Here is a 14,039-nt window from a genome sequence, read left to right on the forward strand (position 1 = left end):
CTCTCTGCACGGGCTCTCCAATGACTAAAGGAGAGAAAAGATGGTCATGCAGGAGATGGATGCAGGAGACCTGGGTCTAAATCCTGGCTCTATCACAAACTGTGTGTATGGCTTTGAGAAGTCATGTAATCCTTCTGTGCCCCACTTATATCCATATATAAAATGGGGTAATTGTATTTCTCTCCCTCACAAGGGTGTTAGGAGGATAAATCCATAAATAGTTGGGAGGTGCTCAGATGTGGTGATTTGACTTGGTATTCCATGAACTTCCACAAGAATAATGAAACTGTTGACCAGTAAGAGCAGTGCCTCTCAGAGAGGTGCCAAAATAAAATTTGGCTGCCAGTCAAGTCAGCATTTAGAGAGAAAGATGATTCAGGAGATCCAAAAACATTAAAAAAGGAAAGATGATTAAAAATTGAAATCTCTCCAAAAGATGGAAAAGTGGTTTATTTTGGCAGGAGGCCAGAAATCATTTTTGTTTAGTATTTAAGTTTTCTGGATTCACGCCACAAAACCCAATCCAGCAGCTGCTGCTGTGGCTGCACAAGGCAGGAGTAGCTCCCTCAGGATACAAATTAAACACCCACAGATATCATACAATACCAATTGCTGAATTAGCCAGAACAATCATCAGGCACAATGAAGTTTCCTAGAATTAACTATCCTGATCAATATATCCCAGATTCATGTACTGTAGTTAAAAAGGCTGGATTCAGAAGTCATTGTATTGGCAGAAGATAGCTGTGTATCCCAGAATATATTTTCCCAATTTATTCTAAGTAACTAGAACTTTATTTGTGCTGAGGTAAAAGGAGACAGATTTCAGTGTGTTAATAACCACAAATCAGAGCCATCCTTTAGAAACCTAATCTCACACTCCAGGTTTTTGTTTTTGTTTTTGTTTTTTTAATGTATTGGGCCTTCTTACCTCTGGAGGAATGAAAACTCTCACTGAGATCTCACTGATGTGATCCTCTGTGTTGCTGAAGTGAGCAAGCAGACCAGAGTTTAATGATGACTTAATGAGGGTGCTGATTAAATTGATTCAATCACCACCACTCCCACCCAGTGGAGTGCTGGTACTGAAAGGGGGTTCCACAACAATTTTGACCTTTTCCTGTGTTAAATCTTTTATCCAACACTCGTGGCTGTAGTCTCAGAGAGAAGATTTAAGATGGGCTAACGAATACATTCATTCATTTTCCCGTATAAACAAAGTACGTCTTCTCATAACCAGATGTCTAAGCAAAGAAGTAACAGGAAAAAAGATTATTAAGCACATTCTGCTGGAAGCATTCATATCCCTAGACCTGAAAAGACATTATGTACACTGATTACAATATTTGACTTATGTAAGTTTGATGGTAAATGAGATTAGGTGAAAGGGACTTTGGGAAATGAAGAGAAGCTGGGAGAGTATCCTCTCTCATAAACATTTGTGACAAACAGTGATAATTTGATGCAGTCTTGCAATTCTAAAGGCAAATAAGAGCTCTGATCTCAGTATTTTTTTATGATTCTTGGGGACAAGACATTTCTACCAGGCAAGGGAGTGTGCAAGGGGGCAAGGAGGGGCATGCCCCCCACCTCCCAATATTCATATCCGGCACCATCTGCAGCTTCTGCCCAGATCTGGCCCAAGGATTCCCTCCCCTCCTCCTCCCCCTTTGTCCCAGGATGGGAGTCGAGTTGAGAGCAGCTGAAGAGACGTGCCTGGGAAAGGCACTGTAGCTAATGCTTTGTTGAGCCCCACTACATGGTGCCCAGATCAGGGAGCGGGGCTGGCAGCAGAATTCTATGAGAAGGGGCCTGGGAAGCCTGCTGATCCCAGTCCCTTCCTCCCCTGCAGCCTCCAGTAAGTGTTTGGAGCACAGGACAATGGTGGGGAGGCAGTGGATCGCTGGGGAGGATGGATGGGGAGCCCAGGGAGGCAGTGGGAGCCAAGAAGGTGGGAGAGGCAGCAGGACCCAGGGGCATTGGCTGGAGGGCTGGTGTTTAAAGTGCTCCCCCCCAAAGTAGTCACATTTAAATCCCTGCACATGCCCCTGATATCAGAGATGATTTAAGCAGTCCCTGAAATGGCTGAATCCACCAGACATAGGGAAATCATCCTGGAGCCCCTCTTCATTTCAATTTGATGGTAGAATTTTAACTAGGCTCTCCTGAAAGCCACCATCCAAGTGCACATTATATCATACACACATATCTCAAAAAATGCAAACATTCAAAAATAATGGACTCCATGACATCTATGAAAGAGATGAAGCCTAACAAATAAACAGAGGGATATGTTATGTGGGCTATACCTAGGGTCTTTATTCAATACACTCTTATTAAAGTACTTGTTTAAATTTAATCAAACATTCTCAATTTCACAGAATTTTACTTGTATTTCCCATTGTGTGTCATCTTATAGCTATTGCTTATTTTCAGTTTTTATTTTGATACCATTGAAAGTCTTGTTATTAATATTTCAAAGCTTTCCTGATCTGTTTAGTTGAAAACTGTAGCCGCTTACAGTTTTTAGCTCCATTTTTTTCTTGTTTCTGCAGCTACTTTTGCAGGCTTGGCCTCTCTGCTGCTGACAGTGAGCACGTGCAACAAAAATGGAAAGCAAACAATTCACTTTAACACCATCTTACTTTAATGTTGGCATATTGCCAGTCTCCTACTCTGTACCTTGTCCCACTTGACAGTAACTCAGTCTCAACATTATTGAGAAATAAATTCTGTGCCTTAATTTAGTCAATTCAGCATTACGAACAGGCGCTGCTACACAGAAGCTGGACTGCATCAACACAAATTAATAACACTGACCTTGCCGGAAGGTGGATTAAGAACAGACATCTCAGTCCAGCCGAAGGATTTAAAATACCCACTAGTCTACCTATATTTGACAACGTATCTCATTTCCATTGGAGAATGATCTCCCATTCCAGCAAAAGGTAACAAGTGCTCCTGCACATATGTCACTCTGAACTTTAGAGTACAGATGTGGGGGACCTGCATGAGAAGCTCTAAGCTCAAAACAGCTTAGATCTGGTCTGGCTGCCACCACTCTGAAGCACTAATTTCCTTCCCTGGGTAGCCTTGAGAGACTCTTCACCAATTCCCTGGTGAACACAGATCCAAACCCCTTGGATCTTAAAACAAGGAGAAATTAACCATCCCCCCTCCTTTCTCCCACCAACTCCTGGTGGATCCAGATCCAACTCCCTTGGATCTTAAAACAAGGAAAAAATCAATCAGGTATTAAGAAAAAGGCTTTTAATTAAAGAAAAGAAAGGTAAAAGAAAATCCTCTGGGAGAGATTAGCATACCAGCTACTCTCACAGACAACAGATTCCAAACACAGAGGATGTTCCCCTGGGCAAAAACTTAGTTACCCAAAAAAACCCAAAAACCAAATACCCAATTTGATTCTTCCTCTAATTGCACAAGACAGGTTACAAAGAAATAAACATAAACCTATGTATTCCTTTCTAAAACTTACTACTCTGATAAGAGGCTGGTTCCTTGATCTTTTTTTCTCCAGCTGAAACTGAAACTAATCAAAGGAAACTTCCCTCCTTCCTTCTGAAACATCTTGTTCCCCCATTGGTTCCTCTGGTCAGGTGTCATCTAGACTAGGTGAACTTCTTAACACTTTACAGGTAAAAGAGGCATTAACCGTTAACTATCTGTTTATGACAACATATTTGGGTGACAGAAGCATTGCTATTTCCTACATTAACAGCTGATTTGAGTGCTGCTGTTCCATCCCCAGAGTGGAAATGAAGACCCTGCTCTGAAGAACATAGAGCAGCCAGTTGCAGTACTGCTGCTGGTCCACCTGGGGGAAAGGAACGCTGCTTTCGCAACAAGCCCAGTGGATGGACCTGAACCAGATCTCCAGATCTGAACATCCCTGTTCTTAGGTAATGTTTGGATCTGGCTCTTTACTTAAATGTAATTTCTGCTCCCCTAATCTCTATAATGGGTAGGACTGACTGGAAAACAAGAATTCAGTTTTTGAAAAATGTTGAGGTCTCTGTTTGCTTTTTTTTTTCTTCACAGCCAAACGAAACCAAGAGTTTTGGAATGGTTTTTCATGACAAACATGAGAGTCGCCCACCCCAGAATCTCCTGGTGTCGAGGGCCCTTACCTAGGAGGCTGACAGCACTAGGTTCAAGTCCCTACTCTGCCCAATTCAGAGCAGAATCTTGAACCTGGGACTCCGACTGCCCAGTTGAGTACCCTGACCAGCGGGCTATGGGCTGCACTGGGGTCTTGTTAAAGTTCCATCTTGAGAAACAGTCCTAACAAAGCTTTAGTCAAAACAGATCGATTTCTGCAATAAAGTTTCCATTTTGACAGATCAGTATGTGATTTGCAACCAGAAATTTTTCAACTAAATTATTTTGATCAGCGCTAATAATGGGCTATACCAAAGCCCTGCATCTTATTAGTAAAAACTCCAAAGGCAAAGTTCTGTATAATTTCATTTATATCTTGCAAGGCTATTTGCTGTTCATCTTGTTTGGCTAGCCACCAAATCACATGATTGTTTCTGCTCTCTCACTGGAGAATTATGATGGACAGTGCACTTCTGGTGTGAAGTTTCAGCCAAGTACTCATGGCTGCTGAATACAATTGCACAAATCAGAGCAAGCCACTACATCTGGTCAGAAATTTTTTTCTTGTTTTTTTTTTTAAACACGACACTCTTCAACCAGTTCTACAAGTTATTCAAACTCTTCTTTGCTGCTAATGTAGAGAATATTCTACTGACTGTCTCTTTAAACACCAAAACCAAAAACTCTACCCTATTTATTTTCTACAGAATGATTAAATACTGTACCTTGACTACAGTTCACTTTGGGACCTCTTCTCATCTTTTTGCCCACAAAATCAGCAGGGAATATATTCTAGAAGTCCCAGGTTAAATAGATAATGACCCCCATTCTGATAGAATATTGTCAACTGATAATTTCAGTACATTATACAAGTGTTGTAGCAATGCCTGATTTATGTTTCCTATGAAGTGCTCCAAAATTAAGCTTCAGGATAATTAGAAATATGATTCATATCTATCTTCATTTCCTGGAAGTGAATGCCATAAGATATTGAATTTAACATTAAGAACTAGGCAGTAGTTGTTATGCATGGGAGTTATATGGACCCAACTTAATAAACTAAAACTGCTGTATAATATAATCTGAATATTATTTTTATGTGCATTAATACAAAAATCAGCCTATTTTGAAGAAACATAGCAAGTTAGAGTTGCTTTTATACATTCATATAATGGTTTTGCTTATTTTTATATTTTATGCATAAAAAGCTATTTCTGAAAAAGTAAGAATTCGAGATATATTTTCATACAATCTAGGTCTATATTTGGGTAAATAGCAAATTTTGGCTTTTCCTCACTACAGTACAACGTTGGCATTCTCTAATGTGGTTATAAGCACAAAGAACAGATGTCTGTTTTAAAACAACAATGTAATGTCATGCCATAGCAAAAACAGGGCAGCTTAAGAAAATGACAGCATCACCATTCTGCTAGTATGGACTAATAAGAGCTGGCAACATAATAGTATGTCAATATATGCTATCATCATGAAAAATGATGAGACATACCAACTTGCGTGAATGGTTACATTTACTCAAGTCCCTAACTATTTAATGTATTTCTTGTTTGGTTCCCCTTTGCAAACAAAGGGCTAATTGGAACAGTGTTATCAGGAGCCATATTAAAAGGAGGCTTTTCCCAGAATTTACATTTAGACCTGTTTTCTTCTGTCTTCTCTGCAGCATATAGCGGCACAACACTAGAGCTGGGCAGGGACAGTTCTCCCATCCCATGAAAACTGGAGATTTCAAATAATTTCCCATTGTACATCAGGATGAATATTTGCATTTTTTTAGAGATCCACCCAGAATAGCGTCATGGTCAGGGCCCTCATCTAGTATCTGATTGTGCTTGAGTCTCCGCTCTTCCTCCTTCAGAAGAAGGACTTGAACCTGGTTCTCCCCCAGGGCAGGTGAGTGCCTTGATGACTGGGATATTGGTTATTCTGGGATGAAAAGAGAGACGGGGTAGGTGTTCATTCTCTCTCTGTATTCCATTTTGGACCCAAGAAGCCTTCTCAACAAAAGCTATCTTTAAAATAATACATTCCCATGCAAAGCTTCAGTTGATGAACAAACATTTTCCAATAACTAACAATGCTTAGTTAATAATTCTCAACAGGCTCTTCTAGACAAAACCATTTCAATCACATGGCAGTAGGGAAACGAGGCCATGAAGGAGAAAGCCCCCTTTTCATGAAGTCTGTATGTCGCAAACAAGAATTAGGTGAGAGCCAGACAGCATAGGGAGGAATCCTGATTCAGTTGCTGTACCTATGAAGCTCCCTTTCCATTACAGGGAACTGTATCCTAAAAAAAATAAAAAAATCAGGATGTGAATGTGGTTCTGAACAGAGTTGCTACTCTTAGAGATACTAGTGTATAAGAGTCACTTGGTAAGAGAGGCATCTGTTGATATGTCTGGAAGAAATGCAAGATTTGGCTGGATTTTCCAAGCGTCTTTGATCTCTGCTCTTTTCCCAGCTCCTGCTCATTTCCACTTGTACACCACCATTGACTCAGCCCAGAAAAGGAAGAGAGAAAACTGGCAAAAAATCAAGGATTTTAAGTTCTTGCCCTCTAAATTTGTTTATGCAGGAAGGATCATAAGATTTTGATATTCTCAGGCTGCTATGCATGTCAGAGAGAGAGAGAGAGTTTGAGCACTTAATACTAGTTTAGGTGCACTTGTACCATGTCTCCTAACAGCTCACAAAGCAACTCAAAATTAATTCTCTCCCCCACCTCCCAGGAGAAAGTAGGTTGTTTACTTGCTACTGTTACCAGAAAGAACTTATAGTACTAGATAAATGGCATCTCATTTATATTTCCTTTACCAAAAAAAAACCTGTATGAAAGTGAGACTTGGAAAGATCTGTCTACAGTTTACAGTATACCTTAGCCTTAACAATAGATATTTATTTCAAAGGACATGAACATGTTGCATGCTTCAAACTGTACAATGATAAGTAAAAGGAACTTATAAATGTACTATAACTTAGAACAGCCATCAGAAGATTTAAGGACAACTCTGTTCAACCAAAGAGTGAAGAAAATTGAAGCAAGTCATGGTTTGATATGTAGCAGACATCTGTTAAGTAATATTCAGCATATTTCCATTTAGAGGATTACTCAGGAATACTATTAACATCAGACTTATCTGGAAAAATGTTTAAATTCACAAATTAGATCAATAGTAGTATTTGTCAAAATGCCATATTAGCCACATGTTTTGAACATTCTTAAATTGCCCCAGTTCCGTGACATTGATTATGTGCAGAAGCACAGTTAGCACAAGTTATGGTAATAACATTAAATTATGACAACCTTTGGTTGAATTAGGGATGAACAATATGACAAAGCCTACAAATCATTAATCACACGAAAAAAGGAAACAAGAAAGAAACCAAGCTCCCTATTTATTATTTGTTTAATACATTGAGCCCAATTCTCTATGGCTTAGCACCTCTTGACATTTAGGGCCTGATCTGAAGCTCATGAAAGATTCCCATTGACTTCAGTGGGCTTTGGATAAAGCCTTTACACTCATGCAAAGTGAATGCAAAGTGCTACCATAGTGTACACATGTAAGTGACTACATGAGGTGCAAAACAATAAAAAAGCAGGTCCATTATTCAGTATTTTTTCTGATTTTCTAAATAATTTATTCAGTGAATAAGTTTTTGCAGCTTTTGAAAAGTGCTGGCTAGAAAGGAACCTATTGAGGAAGGTAAAAAAAAAAAGAAAAGAAAAATTATGGTAGCTAAGAGATAAAAATAATTAGTATAAAGGGGTAATTTGAACATAATATATTAAATTCATTTAGGCATATGGAAGTAGAAAGACTGATAGATTACTAGTGGTTAAAGGTAAGCACCTTAAGGGGATAAAGACACTGTATAGAATCTTAAATGGGTTTTTTACATTACTCGTCATGACTGGGAAGACTAGAGTGATGTTTACGCCACTGAAAATTAATACACTGACAAATTATGTTGTCAAACGAAGAGTCATTGAAACAAACCGAAAATATGGGCCCAGATGCTGTGACCACTTAGATGCATGCTTACCTTTAAACACCCAAGCCGGACTGAAGTCTTAGACCAGCAAAACAAAAGGAAGTTCCATATATTAAGTATCTACAAGAACAGGGCATTACACTGCAATAACCAGAATTGCACAGTATTCATCTGAGAGTTTAGAGGGAGTTGAAGAGTGAAGTTGCTGACTTCCTAACAAAATATTTATTACTTATAAGGCGTAAATTGTTAACTGTGAGAGCGATTAACCATTGGGACAACTTACCGAGAGTTGTTGTAGATCAAGTTGGATGTTTATTAAAAAAAATGTTCTAGGTATTATTTTGGGGATGCTCTATAGTCAGTGTTACACAGGAGGTCAAACTAGATGATCACAATGGTCCCTCCTGGCCTTGGAATCTATGAATCTATTTAATATAATCTTATAATTATGCAACCCAGGGTAATGGGTCTGACAAAAAAGGGAGCCCATCTTTTTTTTCTGAGTGGATGAGAGATGGGAAAGACTCCAGTGTGCTCACCATGCCAATAAAGTGGGGTGGTGGTGTCCCTTGTGATTGGACAAACCCTGGGAGACAGAAGGCTGACTAAGCCAATCGGAGGGAGGATGGAATAAGTGCACCTCTGCCTGAGCGGCACATGGGCGATCCCCCACATCTGCCTCTCTCTGTCTGAGGGGTTGCCTATTTTGCCCTGAAAGATATTTGCTGAACTATTCTGGGAGAGAGCAACTGGATTTAGACACACAGAAGAGGCCCTCATACAACATGGGGACTTTCCCCCTGTATGTAATGCCTAATGCTGCTGTAGAAAGGTTAGCCCGCTAGCACCTCACTGCACTCAAGTGCCTTCAGGTCTGCAAGGACTTATCAAGGTATGTCAGTTTCTCTGTATTATGGAGTCCACTAGTATGGAATAAACTGCACTTGTGAATGCAAAGAAATCCACCCTGAGAGTAGTGTTATTGGCAGGTTGTATGGTGTTAGTGGTGTACCCATTCCAAATCAATCATCCTCTATCCTTTATAGCCTTTCTTTGTATTTCCCAATTGTAAATAAAGAGGACCTTGACTGTTGCTTCCATCCATTACAGATGTGTCAGAAGAGTGTGTGTGTATATATATGTATGTATCAGTGATATGTATGTATCAGGCTAGTCATATGGATAAGTACTGGGTCAGGGATAGTTGAAACCACATAGGGAGGTAAGGTAGGTTCCCACCTATCTTAAAGAATCAGACAGAGGCACCACGTTAGCAGCTAAGAACATAGGTCATTGAAACCCATTGCAGCCAAAGCAGAGGGACACTGGTGAGGGCTCACATTGATTAACTGCCCATTATACTATGCTGAAATCACTTTAAAATTAAAATAACCCCATATCCTAGAGGATTGAGAATAGCCAACATTACACCTGTCACCTAAACATACTATCAATTCTGATTCCTCAAATGAAGTGAAGGAAAAAAATCCCTAATATTTTCCTCATGCTGTTTGCATTATATGTTAAGTTTTATAATATGTTTATTAAGGCACTTTATAATAATGTTACCTCAAAAGAACCAGTACAAGAGGGTTTTTTTTAATAGAAGTAACCACACCAAGAGCTCAGAAAAATTTTGGATATTCTTGAGTAAATGAATAAAAAATGTCCATTGTGTGGCTAGAAGCCCGCATTGAGAAATGTTTATGTTGTGATTATTTTTAAAGTAATGTTTAGAAATTGTAGTTAAATTGATTAACAGAAGAAAAATATTTCTTGCACACATCAATAAAGTATTGATAAATGCAACAGGAACAGGATTTCAAGATAAAATGTTAAAGCAGGTGTCATAGGTTTATTCCCCACTTTGAACTTTAGCGTCCACAAGATGGGGACCTGCATGGACTCCTCTAAACTTAAATCCTAGTTTAGATCTGGTACACTGCCACCAGTGTCTAGCAGTTCCAGTGTCTAGCACACTCCCTGTTCCCCCAAACTTTCCCTGGGGAACACAGATCCAAACTCCTTGAATCGCAACACAAAGGGAAATAAACCATTCCCCCCACCTTCTTCCCCCCTCCCCTAGTCATTGGGAGAGATATCTTGATTCAAACTCCTTGAATCAAACAAAGAGGGATTCCCTCTCCCCCCTCCCTTCCTCTGAGATTCCAAACAAGGGAAGAAATAAATTAGGTTCTAAAAAAGAAAAGATTTTATTAAAAGAAAGAAAGAAAGTATACTATCTCTGTAACACCAGGGTGGAAAATATACAGGGTCTACCTTATAAACCTGGAGAGACTTCCCCCCCCCTTTCTCAGAATAATCAAAGTAACAGCAAACAGAAATAAAGATATTTCTCCAGCAAACACACAATTGCAAATGTAAAAATTAATTATAAGACTAATCTGCCTTTCTAATACTCACAATACTGAATAGTAGGAAATACTTCAGGAAAACTTGGAGAGTCTGGAAATATGTCTGGCCTCTCTTAGATCCAAAGAGAGAACAAAGACCCCAACAAAGAACACAGACAAAGACTTCCCTCCACAGAGATTTGAAATTATCTTGTCCCTTGATTGGTCCTCTGGTCAGGTGTTCATCAGGTTACTGCTTGTTAACCCTTTACAGGTGAAAGAGACCTTAACCCTTAACTATCTGTTTATGACAGCAGGCTTTATTGAAGAGGCAGCATAGCCAAGATCTCTAAATAGGAGTGTATTGAAATTCTGGGCCCAGATCCTGAGCAATTGCCGAGGAGCCCTAAGCAAAGCTCAGGATGGGGTGAGTAAGTGCAGCTCTCAAGCATGGAGCAGCCATGGGGTGGTCCCTGGCATAAAATAGGAAAGTTTATTTAGATTGCCACTATTATTCTTGCAATTTCTCACTGTGGTGGTGGTGGTAGCAGTGAGGGTGGTGTGTGGGAAAGGTGTTCAATAGGCAACAATTCTTGTTCGTGGCTAACAGGATACACAATTTATTCCCTATTAGATTGTCTCTGTCCTGTTTCTTTCTTTTTTACACACACACACACACACACACACACACACACACACACACAGTCCTTGCACCAATTATTTATTTCTTTTTCTTCCTCTGTCCCAGCTATGTGATTCACTACTGAACCATATTAACAGAGTCAGCTGAGGCAGAGTTGCCTGAACTGGAGGAGGAGGATGTGTGGCATCTGGACTTAATATAGCACCTTCTTCAACTGATTGGAGACACTGAATACTACTGAGACATTTCTGCATGAAGCACTTGCATGTCAAAGAGGCAAGATATAAGGAAAAATTAACATGCTGTTACAAGCACTGCTGTTCTGCTAGCACCCTGTAGGACACACTCCCAACATATTTTGGCCAGCTCTAGTCTAAGGCATCAACCATAGCTCCTCTTCTAGTGTTAGAAGCCTGGTTTAAAATAGCCAAAGAGGATTATTGATGCACTCGCTAAGAAGCTAGGAGCTAGCTATATCTTTGACCATCAGGGGCAATTCATATGCCTCTTTCAACAGTCACATACACTGCAGCCTGTCAGGTGAGAGCAGAGGTTCAGGAGACATAGGCGCCGACTCCTTGGGTGCTCCAGTGCTGGAGCACCCATGGGGAAAAATTAGTGGGTGCTCTGCACCCAATGGCAGCCAAGATCCTCTCTCCCTTGCCCCACCTCCTCCTCCCCCCTGAGCATGCCACATCCCCACTCCCCCTCCTACCTCCCAGTGTTTCCCGCCTGGCCACCACCAAACAGCTGTTTGGCAGTGTTAGCATGCTCTGGGGGTGGGGAGAGGAGCTGGAATGTGGCACACTCAGGGGAGGAGGCGGAGAAGAGGTGGGGCCAGGGTGGGGATTTGGGGAAGGAGTTGGAATATTGGCAGGGAGGGAGAGGAGTTGGGTGGGGATTTGGGGGAAGGGGTTGGAATGTGGGTGGGAAAGGGGAGGGAGAAGTTGGAGCAGGGGCGGGGCCTCATGGAAGGGGAGGAGTGGGGCCTGGGGACTGAGGAGGGGGTTAAGCACCCATGGGAAAAGACGGAAGTCGGCATCTATGTCAGGAGAGCTCATTCATTCATTCATTCATTCATTCTGTCTCTCTCTCTCTCTCTCCCTCTGTCTGTCTTGTTTAATACCCCATGAGCTCCCTCACCACTCCCAATCATTGGCTGGTGACTTGAGCACACATCAAGCTGGAGAATCTACATTGTGGGCAGCAGGAGGTTGATTGAGAGTTTTATGATGCTCTAGACCTCCCATCAATAGGTGGAGCAGCAACATGTAATGGAAAAAAAGAATTCCAAGTAGTGAGTCTCTTGTTGGTCACCCAGTTGATTCCCCCCACCCCTCCACAGGTGGGGAGATGAAAGAGCAGTGATAGGCTTTTATTTGAGTGAAGCATGGGGAGGTGTGGCACAACTTCAGGGGTGGGTTCACGGAGGATATGACGGAAAATATCTAACCATTGCAAAGAAGTAGAAAAGTTTGAAATAAGAAAGAGAATAAGCTTGAGTTGAATGTGAGATAATGTAGTAGGAGTCAAAGTCAAAATTCAAAGTGGGAAAGAGGGAAGGTAATATGGTTAGTGAAACAGGAAAAGAGTTGTTGTTTTAGTAACTGCATGTTGGATTTACAGAAGAGAATAAATAGGAAAGCAGGGCAAGAGTAAGGAGAGCATTGACTTTGAGCAGGGGGTTGGATTAGATGACCTCCTGAGGTCCCTTCCAACCCTGAGATTCTATGATTCTATGACTAATGCCATAGCAATCAGGTGGTTGTGTAATCATAGTATTCAGTATGTTGTAGAGCCATGACATAACTTAAATTATGTCATGCATTTTTGAGTGATTCACCTGTACCTCTAATTTCTCTCCATAGGATTTTTCTAATAGCCAAACCCTTTAACAGTTTTAGATATCCACTCTTAAAAGTTTGCTTGGCATTCCCTCATTCACACTCAAAAAATGTAGCACCCCCCCACCCAACACCACTTTATACCATTCTGAAGGGGAGAGCCCTGTGGGACCAGCACTGACTTCTAGCCCTCCAGGACTATGAGATATTGGACTGTAAAGCTTTGATATTGTTATGTTTAGAAATGCTATTTAGGTCATGTTTAGAAGCTTCTGTGGCTCCCTTTTGGACTCATAGTAACTTTAAGAGTCAAAAATAGATCTAATTATGTTTTAGAAAACTTTGAAACATTGGTGATTTTTTTCTCCCCCTTCAGCACACAGAGTACCCAATGGTATGGTATAAAGTGGTGATTGAACCTAAACAAGATTAAACAAGAAAATAGAGACAAAATAAATATCTAAACTCAACCCCAAAGTTAACTCTTTTCATGATCCTGTCACATGAAAGTCTCAAATGCTAATACTTCAGCATTAAGAGGCCTGTTTCCCTCTGTATTTATGGGAAATAAATTTATGGGAGTCTCAAACTCCTTTTCCTCCAGGTGAGAGAGGGAGAAGGAGATGGAGGGGAACAACAAAAAACAAAATCCTCAGAGCTGCTTCAAAAGGATTTTGTTGTTACCTAAATAACTATTCAACTCTCCTGGCCTGTCCAGCAAACAGTCACTCTCTTCCTTTTCCTCCTACCCATTTTATATCTCTGGTCTGCCTTTTTATGAGGATAACTGAGATCAGATGCTTCTGGGCCTTGATGATTAACATTGACCTCTAGCACAGTGTCTTAGACTAATATCCCAAGGACACAGAATCTCACTTTATTCCTGAAAGATCTGGTCCAACATGAACAGGGTCCCCTGTTACTAAGTTTTAGGGGCATTAGTTTGGAATAACCTGCATAAATCACTCATAGTTTTACCACATAACAATCCCAAACTGATGCCTATGATACAACCTTGCCAAAACTGTAACGAAGTTTCACCAAGCATAGGCAAAAAAT

At 40.6% G+C, this 14,039-nt stretch overlaps 1 long non-coding RNA gene across 1 annotated transcript; it reads left to right on the top strand.

The window, feature by feature from the left end:
* Positions 1–2,908: 2,908 nt before the first annotated feature.
* LOC120388673 lies at positions 2,909–11,395 on the top strand. The gene is made up of 5 exons (XR_005590627.1): positions 2,909–2,948; positions 3,740–3,920; positions 5,801–6,030; positions 10,808–10,920; positions 11,242–11,395. It is a non-coding gene; the product is annotated as an uncharacterized LOC120388673 (long non-coding RNA).
* The last annotated feature ends 2,644 nt before the right edge of the window (positions 11,396–14,039 follow it).

This window comes from Mauremys reevesii, linkage group 1 (genome assembly GCF_016161935.1).
Source record: "Mauremys reevesii isolate NIE-2019 linkage group 1, ASM1616193v1, whole genome shotgun sequence".
Taxonomy (NCBI): domain Eukaryota; kingdom Metazoa; phylum Chordata; order Testudines; family Geoemydidae; genus Mauremys; species Mauremys reevesii.